The sequence below is a fragment of the Simochromis diagramma genome, unplaced genomic scaffold, assembly GCF_900408965.1.
Source record: "Simochromis diagramma unplaced genomic scaffold, fSimDia1.1 OVJJ01000361.1, whole genome shotgun sequence".
Classification (NCBI taxonomy): Eukaryota; Metazoa; Chordata; class Actinopteri; order Cichliformes; family Cichlidae; genus Simochromis; species Simochromis diagramma.
The window spans coordinates 1,038,288-1,050,471 of NW_024386860.1; the positions used below are offsets into that span (position 1 = coordinate 1,038,288).

The following is a 12,184-nucleotide window of genomic DNA, read 5'->3' on the forward strand; positions in this document are numbered from 1 at the left end:
GTTGGCATCTTATAACTGTATACACAGTTTCACTTGAAGGGATAGGTGTAAAAACATTAGTATGTACAAAAAAAGAAAAAGGCATCATCAATAAGGCTCACTCTCGCACACAACCACACCACAAAAACATGATCAGCAATACTTAGAACACACAAACAGGAGAAACAACATATTGCTCTGCATACACCCTGCACACACAAACTCTGAGAGAGCTGCCATTAAATGAACTGTGAGAAACACACACTGACGAGCATATACAGATGGGATACAGAGCAAGAGGCTCCTATTCATTATTGTTGCTTGCCTCCTCAGCTGTAGAGCAAATCCCTTCAGCTGACAGAGAAAGAAAGAGAGCAAGAGGAAGGAGTGGGTTTGTTTTCTGCCAGTTCTGTGGACAAACAAAGGCTACTTCTAGACCTTCTAGAGAATAGACCAGACAGAGTGAGCACTCGCGGTCTGGTGCCTTTTCGGTGTCACACAGCATTTTCACAGCATACATAAAACTTCACACGCAGCAAGAGCTAGGACAGGGAGGTCCACTAGGACAACAAACATCTGAGGAAGGAAAAAATTCAGCCAGAACAACACTGTAGTTATTAACACAAATAAATACCTTACATTTTAAAATATCGCCATGCTTACATCTGTCTTAATATTGTTTAATATAAACTTGGCTCTAAATTGCATTCCTAGTTTAAAACCTGCTGCCATGTTCCAGGACGTGTCATCGCAAGAAAAGGTTGTCCACAGTAACCCTACACACTTTTAATAACGTGATCCACTCGCTCTACAGACAGACAAGTAACTGGAGATGCAGACTTCCTGGGACAGGGCCACATGCGGTTCAGAGGTTCATGTTTGACGACGTTGTTGAAATCATACATCTCACTATTCAATTCTAGCAGACTTCATTATCTTTAAAGGATGTCTTATTTGCACAGTAATTCGTGACTTTCGTGGTATTCAGTATGACTAGACCCGGGCCTTAAATGCTTTGCACATTCGGTGCCGTACATGACTCAAATGCCTGATAAGCGTTAGCCTTCTACGGAAGAGTCCTAGCAAGTCACTGGCAGCAACATCCAGAAGGAATAAATCTCTACAAGTCCAGAGGTATTAAGAAGGGAAGCTGTGTGATGTTGGTAATTTATGTCTTTAAAAATAACAGGAAGGAAGTGAGACTGGACCTTTTCACTTTACCCCCCCCCCCCCTCTGAACAGTGTGTGACTCCAGCCTTAGCGAATCACCATTGCCAAGTCTCCGCTTTGTCTTCTCAAAGCTGACACATTTTTGTAATTGGATCGGTTTTATTTTGTTTTATACGCTCCTTTTAATCACTGTCATTATCATGGTTAAGCACATTGTAATTCTATTGATAAAAGGAAAAGAAATGTAAATTTTAATAGCACAACACTAATAATGGTATAAATTGCATTGAGTTTTATGGCTCTAAAACAAATAAAGATAAAATAATGCCACGTATTCTGAGTCTTTGTATTATGACTACTACCGTGACTGTGCCATTATATCTGCACTGATTGAACATCATGTAAAAACGTGCCAAAGCTTTTTAACAACTCTTTCTCCCCTCGAGGTCAAGGTAGGGTCGTACCTTATGCCTGGCAGGAAGATGACTAAGAGTTCAGATTAGCGATCTCTAAACAGACAAACTCTCTGATCACTGGGGTGGAAAAACAGAGCGAGATAACTCTGAGTTACTCATCACACCTTCAACATACAAATCAAGCCTGATTTGTGGTTCTACTTAACCTCAAGCCCTGAATCAGTGTGCCCTTTTTCTTCCAAAAGTCTTTACTTTACTTCCACGTTAATCAGTCAACAGAGTGCTATAACAGTGATGCATCAGCACATGGGTTTCCACTGAGTTTGACTAAATCCCAGTAGCATGGCGTGTGTCGGTGTCTGTCTGTGCGTGCGTGTATGTCTGTCAGCAGCGGTAAGACTGAGAAAATTCTTCCACGTACAGCTCCACTGCAGCTTTGCACAAAGGGCTTGTACTTCTCTACTTAACCATGTAGTTTGTACAGCATTAAATTTGTCATAAAGTTATTCCTGTGCAACATTAAATCAACTGCAGGAACAGACAGTTCCTTCCCTGTCCCCGTCTACGGTCCACACACCGATGCACCTCTCAGAGGCCCATCTCTAATGAGAAATAACTCAGTGGAGATTAGTTCCATACCATTTGGCACAGATATGCACCCAAACGTATGGGCCCTCTGCGCTTCTTTATTTAGGAAAGAACTTTTGGAGTGGGACCTCGTTTATTTACAAGAAATGTTTGTGAGTCATGTTCACATGAAACCACCTGACTATTCAAACTCGACAGTTTACTACATTGGCCATGGATTTGTATTGAGGGCTTTTGCAAACCAAATGTTATATGAACAAAGGAAGACATGAGGGATAGCACATAGTTTGCTCACATAAAAACTTTCTGGACATCGTTCAGTTTTGATTGAAGTTCAGCTGCAGATAGAAGCAAAGCATCTCTCTGCAGTCTAACCTTACGATTACTTTAATGTACATTTTTTTTAATGTCATGTCGAGTCATGTTGCTCATTACTCTTCACACCCTAAAACAAGACGCCCTCACCGTTAAAACAATGGGTCTGAGGGTGCATCTGAGGTCTGGTTGCTCATCTTTCCTGTCATCTTCAACTTCACCTTAGGCTTTTACTGACAAGCCAACCGAAGACTGCAGAATGACTCAATGCAGTGAAAGTGTTTCTTTGATGGTTCTTGCTGATGCACCAGAGAAAGCAGCTGTTTTCCTCTCTTAAACGGCAACACACCGTTGCATTTTTCTCAGTTCAAATAGCTACAGGGATGTAATGCATTCATAATTATAACAATCATAAAAGTAAGAGCAGGATTTTCATAATTGTCAGGAATGTGCTCAGAGCGGAAGAGTTAAGAAAAAAAAAACTGCTGTGGTGGGCTGATACATTCAGACAGGCCAGGACTTCAGGGATGGTCACGCTGCTGCCGAGAAAGTAAATCTGTCCTTTGCTGCTTAAATACCTTATGATTCAATGTGTCATTGCCAGCAAATTCCAGCTTCACGTTTCAGGTTTGTATGAGTCACTGAAATCTCCATCTCAACCTTACACTAAAACCCACCACCCACTGTGGTCCAGCTAACAAATGAAACGATAAATAGTGAAACTAATTTGCCAACAAAGTCATTAACCTTGCAAACACTGTTCACGTGCCTTTACTTCCAGAATGCACTGTAAAATGAAAAGGATGACTACTGCTGCTTATGCATTGCGCAGCAGGCGGAACGCAAAAACCACATCCAAAGCACAGCCAGGAAACCCACAAAGACCCCACTGGGCAGGACAACCCCGCATACACTGGTGTAAATTAAACTTTGTTTGCTTTTTGGAGTGGATGTGTCAGAGTTGATGTTGAAGAAAAAGATCCTTAACATATTGTACTGCCATGTAAATAAATCTTTTTCCTTTTATACATGTTGCACAATTGCATCAGAAGCTTTCATGTGGGATGCAGAGATGGGAGAAGGTTGAGAAGCATGAAGTATGGTGTGAGGCCTCAGACAATTTTCCAGCAGACTGGGGGGCAGACAAAACTCTTGTGTTTATATGTTAAATGCTTTGAATTTTACTCTGGACTATCTAGACATCTGACCTCATCACTGTCTGTCAGACTAACAATGACTGGATGAGTATTTTTAGCTAAAAGCAAATCAGTATGCAAGGTCTTTAGTCTTTCATCACCCACTTAACCATTCCATCTGTGTGTGCTGTGCTGCTAATTAGCAAGTTTACACAAGTTAAAAACAAAAACATGTTTGAGTGACGACGTAAGAAAAGTTAAGATGTTATACAATACTCGAACATGTGACCTGGTTAGAGCGCCAGGTTTACAAAAGTCCTCATAACATCAAAAAAAACAGAAAGAGATAGAAAGGAAAAATGTTTTTTTCATATGTTGTTACTCCTGTTAACATGGTGGAGACTTTTGCCATTTCCCTACCTGGAGTAAACTTAAAGAGACTCATATTCATTATTGGACTCTACTTCTTTTAATAGCCGTTAGCCCCTGCGTAAATGCTAACTTAACAAATGGCTAATGTGGTTATTAGGCAATTGGTAATAGTTAAATGGCTAACATGGTTAATATGTGCCTGTTTACTTCACTGTTACTGAACCAGGAGCTTTACTGACCTCCCAAATTTCTACGCAAAGACCAAGTTCACTAAATTTAAATGCTGTTCATGTGTTCAGCTGCTGGTGAGGGCAGAGGCTGTTTTCCTGTCTGTCTGCACTGCTGCCGTGTCAAGGTGTGAGAAAGAGGAGGCTAAGGCAAGCACTGTTGATATTTATGCTGTACCAAAGTAATTGTTAGCACCAATTAGAATCTGCGTATTGACTTTTTTGACAACCCTATAAGGTACCTCCTGTCGGCTTGATGTCAGCGAGAGCAAAGATTAGGAAAAAAACTGTCCTAAACATAACAGTCTGACGTTTTTGCCTCACAAGGTTTACTTGTATATCACCTTTGTTTGAAACTTTGTCCATATCTAACATCAGATCATCAAATGACCACTGTTATAGTATATTACAGTATAGTCACAAAAGCAGCAATGTAGTAGCAGTGTTTCTAAGCAGCAAACACTGTGTGTAAAGCATTGCCAGGTTAAATAGGAGGACAGCAAAAATTGACATCTGTTAGTGTAGCAACAGTGTGCAATTCAAGCTGTCTGCCATGTGGTGCATGAGCTGCTTTGATCACTTATTACACTTCAGGCACTTCCCACAATATTTACTTAAAAAAAAAAGCATCAGTTCTCGTGATCCTGGTTAAATCAACCAACTAATAACCTACAAACTACATGAATCAAGATGTACCATAGCTTCACAACATTAAAGTTCACTTAGCGCCTCAAAGTTCTGTTCAGGTCAAAGCAAGACCTTCAGTCGCAAGCCACTGCCTGCCCACGTCTGAATTTAGCCCTGTCCCAGGGAGCCAGGAGCTGTTCCACTGGTCAGTAAAGGCCACAGACTCTGCAAGAGGTGAAAGCTGAGGTCAGACAAACTGTAGCCATCTGGGAGAGCACAGTCTCACATGAGCCAGAATTGCCACATCACTAGCTACCATGTCTAAGGATGAAGGAAACCCTCTTTCATTTTCCTCTTTTGGTATTTTCATGAGAAACTTTTGAGTTTACAGTATCCATAATGGCCCTCTGCAGTCACGAAACATAACAGAACAACAACATCAACACTGCTTCCTTTTCATTTTTTCCCCTTCCTTTTCTCCTTTCTCACTCGGTAACGGAAACCTTGTGTTCCAAAATTTATGAAGAGAAAACACAAGTAATTAAGGTGGAAGACCTCCCAACACGTGCAATGGATTGCAACATTTTGTGGACTGGGATTTCTCTCTACTGTTTTTATCCCCTACTCTCTGAGGGAAAACATAAGGTGAATGATGGTTCAATAAAAGCAGATTATAGCACTCAGGTGGAAATCATTAAGCAGGAATGCAGGTATAAATAAGATCAATTCCAACATGTTTGGATTTTAAGTGCAGGATCAAGACAATTTTATGGAAAATATCTGTATATGTGTGGGAGTGTGTGGGCACTAAAGTGCACTACACATGTTGCGCACATGCGCGAATATGCGCACACTCACCCAGGCAGTTTACAAAGTGCACAGAGGAATAAAGACATTAATTAATTTGTTCCTGTTGCCTGGAGTTTATTCAAATGCTTTGGAAGTTGTGATAGAAGACATATGGAGTTGATGGTTTAGATTAGAGGAAACTGACTCAGGGCCACACAGACTGGAGAAGACTCTGTCACTGGCAGCAAGCCGTACATGGACCTACGGGGTGTGAAAGTCTCAGAGCAAAGGCAAACTGCTGAGGCCTGGAACAAGATCAAAATCATCAAAATAACTAGTAAATGTGGGCTTAATCTACTGGGGAAAAAAGAGCTGACATACAGTGCGAGACCGAAAGTCAAATGTGCGTCTCTGCGCCTCGCCTGGTTTGCTGTCATTAATACAGATCGATTCTACATGAACGACGTTCAGCAGAGATCTTACGAGGTCGGTGATAAATTATGTCTGGAGTCCCAGCACAAAAGCACATGTTCTTTGAAGAATTTTAATGACAGTGTTAGAAACATGCAAATAAACCATGCTAATTTATTTTGATGCGATTTCCTCCACAGATGTTGCACCTACCTGGACTTCCTCTGCACACTGCGCAGAATGAACATTATCTACATTCTCATGGGAGCGGTAAGGGGATCGGGTTTCTGGTCTGCAACACTATCCTGGCAGAGGCATTTGATACCAAGGCATACCACAGCCAAGTTCCAATAAACACAAAAGTCGGCTCAGAGCTCAACAGCGCTCATTGTCCCACGATGGAAGCGGAGATACTGAATTGTTGTGTTTATTGATGTGTCTACATAAGGCTTGGAACGGAGTTAATGCTTTTGTCAGTTGCGATAATTCTTCCAGAAGGTAGCAGTAGCATTTGTCTTTTAGCTTACTGTTTAGATTCATACAGCCGTTCATTATTCTTTAGACGCTCCTCTGCAGACCTCTTACAGGGCGCTGTGGGCTACTTATCTCTGGTTAAGTCTCTTCAATAAACTGCATGCTAATTATCCATCAAGATACTATCTGACACTGTCAAAGAGAAACAGAAGTGGAAAGTGATGGTGGAATCTGCAGAATTCCAGACAAGGAGAGAGACATGACAGCAAGGCCAGTGTGAGGACAGACAAATCTTTCATTAGTGCCCGCCTGCTTAATGAGTCATTCCTTAGCTACCAGGTGGGGTGACCCTCACAACATAAATATCCCCATGCCCCCCCTCCCCTTTTTCTTCCCTCCACTTTTTGTGTAGTCCACCCTTTCACCTGCTCAGCAGGGTTTCCCCCATACTCACCAGCACTGACACAGATACGTAGTGGAGCGAGGAGAGAAGTTAAAGAACGCATCCATTCAACATACCAGACAAAAGCCTGACACAGATATAAACGAGGGGATCAACATTTTAAGTCCATCTGGTGTAGGTGGACCGTGCAGCAAGGCCAGCTGCAGCAAGGTTCAACCAAGTTACCGCAAACCTGTGGTAACTGCTGGGGTGCAGCATTATTATTTTTGCATCTATATGCTTCTCTAATAAACTGTGTATATAAAATTGGAAGGAGTTTGAGTCTAGGCTATTCCCCATGTGTTGCTTGGCAGCTGCTTCAGGGCAAACAGTTTTTCTTACTGCAGTAAAATGTGCATATAGATGCAAGGCCAGATGTCTAAAGAGAAAAGTTTAAAATCTCACTTCATATATTCCAATTCTGTCACATGTGCGCAGATGCTATAATTCTGGGGTTTTTTAAAAAAAAATCTTTTTATCCATAAAAGACAGATCCACAAAGCCAAGTGCTTTACTCAATTCAGACTTTATGATCCTTAAAATCAAAAAACGCTGTATTTTATGTGCTGCAATAGAAGGAGAATTTAAAAGTTTTTCTTCCTTTCTAAAGTTGAATTGGAAAATAGCCAATTATCAGCAATACCCTCGGTGACTCCCCCCTAGCAAACTTTACCTCCCTTCCTCTCTCAGCCCTCTCGGCCTCTCTGCCCCCGACTTTCTCTGCTCCCTCCTATTCTTAACAACCTGACATGTGGGGAAAAACACCAGTGCAAACTGTGTCCAATAAACACAGTTGTGCTGAGACCACATCTATTTCAGACTCTGCTCTAGGAATAGGAAGTGAACACATGAGTCACAGTACACCATCTCAGTGACCGACTACTCTTAATGGAAAGGAGATGTTGAAGCACCTGATTTCTACACAGACTGGATCCTCTGCTGCCTGCTGCTGTCCTCTGTAGCACCTGTGAGGAAGAGTTTGAAATAAGGATACACTCTTTCATAGCCCTTAATGCCTCCACATAATTACTACCACCAGCCAACAAGTTGTTCAAATGTGTTGCGCTGGTTATCGCAAAGAGAATGCATCTTCTCTCATTTTAATCACAAACATCACTACTTAGCTACTGAACAAAATAGCCCTGACTGAAAACAGCAGGGCTCAGCTTAATGAGAAAAACTCAAACTGTACAGTAAATGAAGCAAAGCACCAGTAAAGACACTCCCATCAAGCCAGAAACACCAAGCTCCAAATACTACTCATTTATTGGCTGTGTGAAGTCTTTGATCCTGATACAACAATCAAACGAGCTACAGTGTAGTGCACGAGTTTGCTCTTACGCTGTTTGTAATCTTTCCCTTTTGGATTTACCCCTTGAAGTCTCCAGAGTAAAAGAATCTCTAAAGGATTTGTAATGAGGAAAGAACTTTATCAAAAATCCTGTCCAGCTTGTTGGTGGACATAAAACGAGGCACCACTGATGTTCTGCAGCGATCACAAATAGCTACCATGACTATGTCGGGCATTTCATGAGCGCCCCGTCATGACAGATCGTTGCATCTTGGCAGCGGCTTTGTGATGCTGACCTGGGTGTAAAGCGTGATCTGACTGCTGACAGGTGCCGAAGCTTTGGAAAAGGGTGAAGTAAGCACTATTATTGACAACCAAAGTGTAAAGATACACTGGGCAATGAAGGCCATTCTCTGATTAAAGAGGCATGATAGCCATGCATGAGGCAGACTGACAATGGAAGCTTTAAATATAAGATGTATAACAGAGTCAAATCTAAATACTTTAACAGACAGCAAATGTAATGAAACCTAACACGAGGCACTTTCATCCTGAGGAGGTAATTATCTGTTTTGTCAAGAAAGTGTTTTGTTTGGACTAATACTGCTTTATTCCCAAGTGTCACTGAAATGAATATAATCCATTCTTGGCACAGGCAATCAAAGGACTCAAAGACCTGTTTTGTCCTCTGGGGCCAACCTGTTTGCCCAACTGGAACAAATTCACCATAAACATGACTGACTGCTTTCTCGTCAAAATCCTACTTAACAATGCCAAATGACTAATGTGTTCACTTTTCAATTCCTCATGGATCATATCAGAAATTTTCCACTCATGTTAGCAGCTGGCAGATAAGGATCAAATATTTGCTTGGCAAGCCAAATAGGTATGGTCGATGACCTGCCTATTGGCACGGTAAATGTTTTTCCCTGGTTTTTGTTTTTCGTGTGGGCCTCGATTGAATGTCTTTCTGCCGGCTGTCTTCTACACATTTTCTGTACATGAGCCCGTGTCGTGACATGTGAATGGTGTAGCAATGCAATGCAGCTGCTTGGCTTTTTTTTTTTAAAACACCAATGCAAACAGAGGCACATTTCAGTTACCAAATCCCAGTTTCTCTTTGTTGCACCGTGCTGGGAAGAAAAATCTCAGATATTCAAGCATGTCATCCTCCCGGTCACTTCACCGAGGAGGGTCAAGTGTCACTGGGCCTCACAGTACCCCTGACATGTTTGGACTAGTTTGAATAAATACAGTGATACAGCACTCTGGATCACTGTACCACAGTGGGCTTGTCTCCCAGTGAGAAAGTAACTACAGCCCAAATGAATCCTACTTTGACACACTCAAACACACACAAGAAATTCATGTAGCCAAACTTGTACATCAGTTTTTCCAATATTGCCATTTTTACAGATAGGAAAAAGAAAGTTTTCACCGGATTCTATGCAGTCCTGTGAAAAAAATTAAGTGCACTCTTACTGCTTCCATAGAAATTATGAAGGTAATTAGCAACCAGGTTCTGCACTTAATAATTAGTTAACCATAAGCAAGAGTGAGTTTAAAAGAAGTTGGGGCAGTTCGCTGGTCTGGAGCATTCAGGTGTGTGTTAACACAATGTGACAGTCTTCCCAGGAGTGGACATCCTGGCAAACGTCCCACAAGCTCAGACTATGCAATGCTCAGAAAAACTGCAAATCACTCAAGAGCTACATCTCAGACTCTCCAGGCCTCAGTTAGTATGTTAAATATCAAAGTTCATTACAGAAAAAAGACCACCTTTAAGATTGAACTCCTCTATAAATCAAAGTATTCTAGAGTCAAACATAGAGACAGCTGTTCAACAGCTAAAGCTGAATCAGGTCACGCACCGGGACAGTGATCCCAAATACAGACAAGATCCGAGGTGTGACAAAAGTCCAGACCTCAACCGGATTGAAATGCTGTGGCGGGACCTTAAGAGAGCTATGCATAAATGAATGCCTGCAAACCTCAATGAGCTGAAGCACTCTTGTAAAGAAGAGCGTGCCAAAATTCCTCCCCAGCGATGTGAGAGACTGATAAAGTCATACAGAAAACGATTACTTCGAGTTATCACTGCTGAAAGTACTTCTACAAGCTACTGAATTATGGGGTGCACTTAGTTTATCCGAGAACTGCAAAGAATCCTGCGATAAACTTTCTTTTTCACATGACTATATATTATCGTATGTGCATGTGAAAATTTTAAGTTGTGCAATGCAGATAAAATGCTTTGTATGATGTGGAAATGGTGAACAGCCAATTCCACTGTTTACATAGCTTTATGTGTATGCATGCATAAAGAATATTTGCCAACACATAAACATCGGAATTTTTTATTTTAATCAGCACCAGCCCCAAAAATCCATTATTAAACCATTGTTTGTTTTTACACTTTTCACGTGTATTTCAAAAGGGAAAAAGTTTTACTGACAACAACCCCAAAAACATCTGCTATTTCAGATTATGCCCACATTCAAAACAAAAGACACGAGGAAAAATTACTGCCTCAATGAAAGTGAGATAGCGAACGTCTGTTGTACCGGCAACTGCTGTCCGTTTTGATGAGAGACATACCTGGCTTTCAGCAAACATGCCCCAGCAATATAAATGGCGCTCAAGAGATTTTTGGAAAACCACCATTAAGAGCAAGTCATGCATTGCTATAGCATGACAGTGTCGAGGTGCAAAGGGATTGGCTGGCACACATAAAGTGCCCTCAATTTCTGATAGGATGAAAAAGAGTTCTGGCTCACAGAACTACTGAGGATCAACCGTCTTTTGGCATGAAAGAATGTGAAGTGTTCTCTTGCCTTATTTAGCCAAAGACAGCCATCATATCACAGAGCGTGCAGAGGGGGGCGAGAGGTGCAGCCAAGATTATGATCCAAAGCAATAAAAAAACAACGTCAACAACACATACCTTGAAGTAACGTAAAAATATTTGTGGTATGAGGATGACAAAAAGTGTGCATAGGGGGATAAGAGACGTGATAACATCGAAAACGATGGGCCAGATATTCATTAAGTGGAGGAGCTATTCAAAGACTTAATCCAGAGCAGCCTCCTCTGCTAAGTTTGCCAAATATAACAAGATATGTAATGAAAGTTTTAGCTCGCCCACTCTCTTTTATATTCCAGCTAATAATACATTAGATTAGATTTCTATATTAATGGCTACAGAAAGCTACTACTGGCACAGTCTGGTGTCCTCCTTTCACCTTTTTCTCCATCTTGTCCAGTGATGCTGAACTTCAACTGTCTTTTGTCAAGACAGGATCTTTATTTTTCCTGTGTGTGAGTGTTTGTCTGCTTGTGTTTCCATGTGACGACTGGGTGTTTGTGTGTGTGTGTTTCTTCCTGGATAAGACACAGAGATAAGAGATTCCCAGCAGCCTTTAAAAGGAACAGCATGGGAGTAACGACTAAACATGTGACAGTAAACAAAATGAATAAAAAACAACAAAGCTGTTCAAGGAAAGTTTCAACAGAAATGGCAAATAAGACGTGTTCCACCTTTTAAGCATGAGCATTTTACTGATATTCTTCAACTGGTTCAGTGTAGAGTGGGTGCTTTCACCACCCTAACCCCTAGAGGTCTCTCTCCAATGTTTTTTTTTTTTTTTTTTTCTCCTAGCTTCACTATGTTTGCATGACAAGTAGAGTTAACAGGTTTAACTATCCCAACAAGACGGGAGGCCAGTGTAATAAAGACGGAGGGTGGGGTGGGGGGCTTGCTCTGCGCGCAGTAGGGGGTGAGATTTACGCATGGCTGAATTTAAATCCATGGAGACACAAAGATGAAGAAAAACTCTGGCATAATTTGGGTCATTTGAGATAACACTCAGATTTTTAGCATTTTATCCCCTTTCTACCAAAGTGAGGGCAAAAAATGACTAATATGAGTTTGTCATAGATGACGGATA

At 41.3% G+C, this 12,184-nt stretch overlaps 1 protein-coding gene across 4 annotated transcripts in view; it reads right to left on the bottom strand.

The window, feature by feature from the left end:
- The window catches only part of fhod3b (formin homology 2 domain containing 3b), a 91,108-nt gene that overhangs the window by 41,443 nt on the left and 37,481 nt on the right, over positions 1-12,184 (bottom strand). The gene's annotated exons all lie outside the window — the stretch shown is intronic.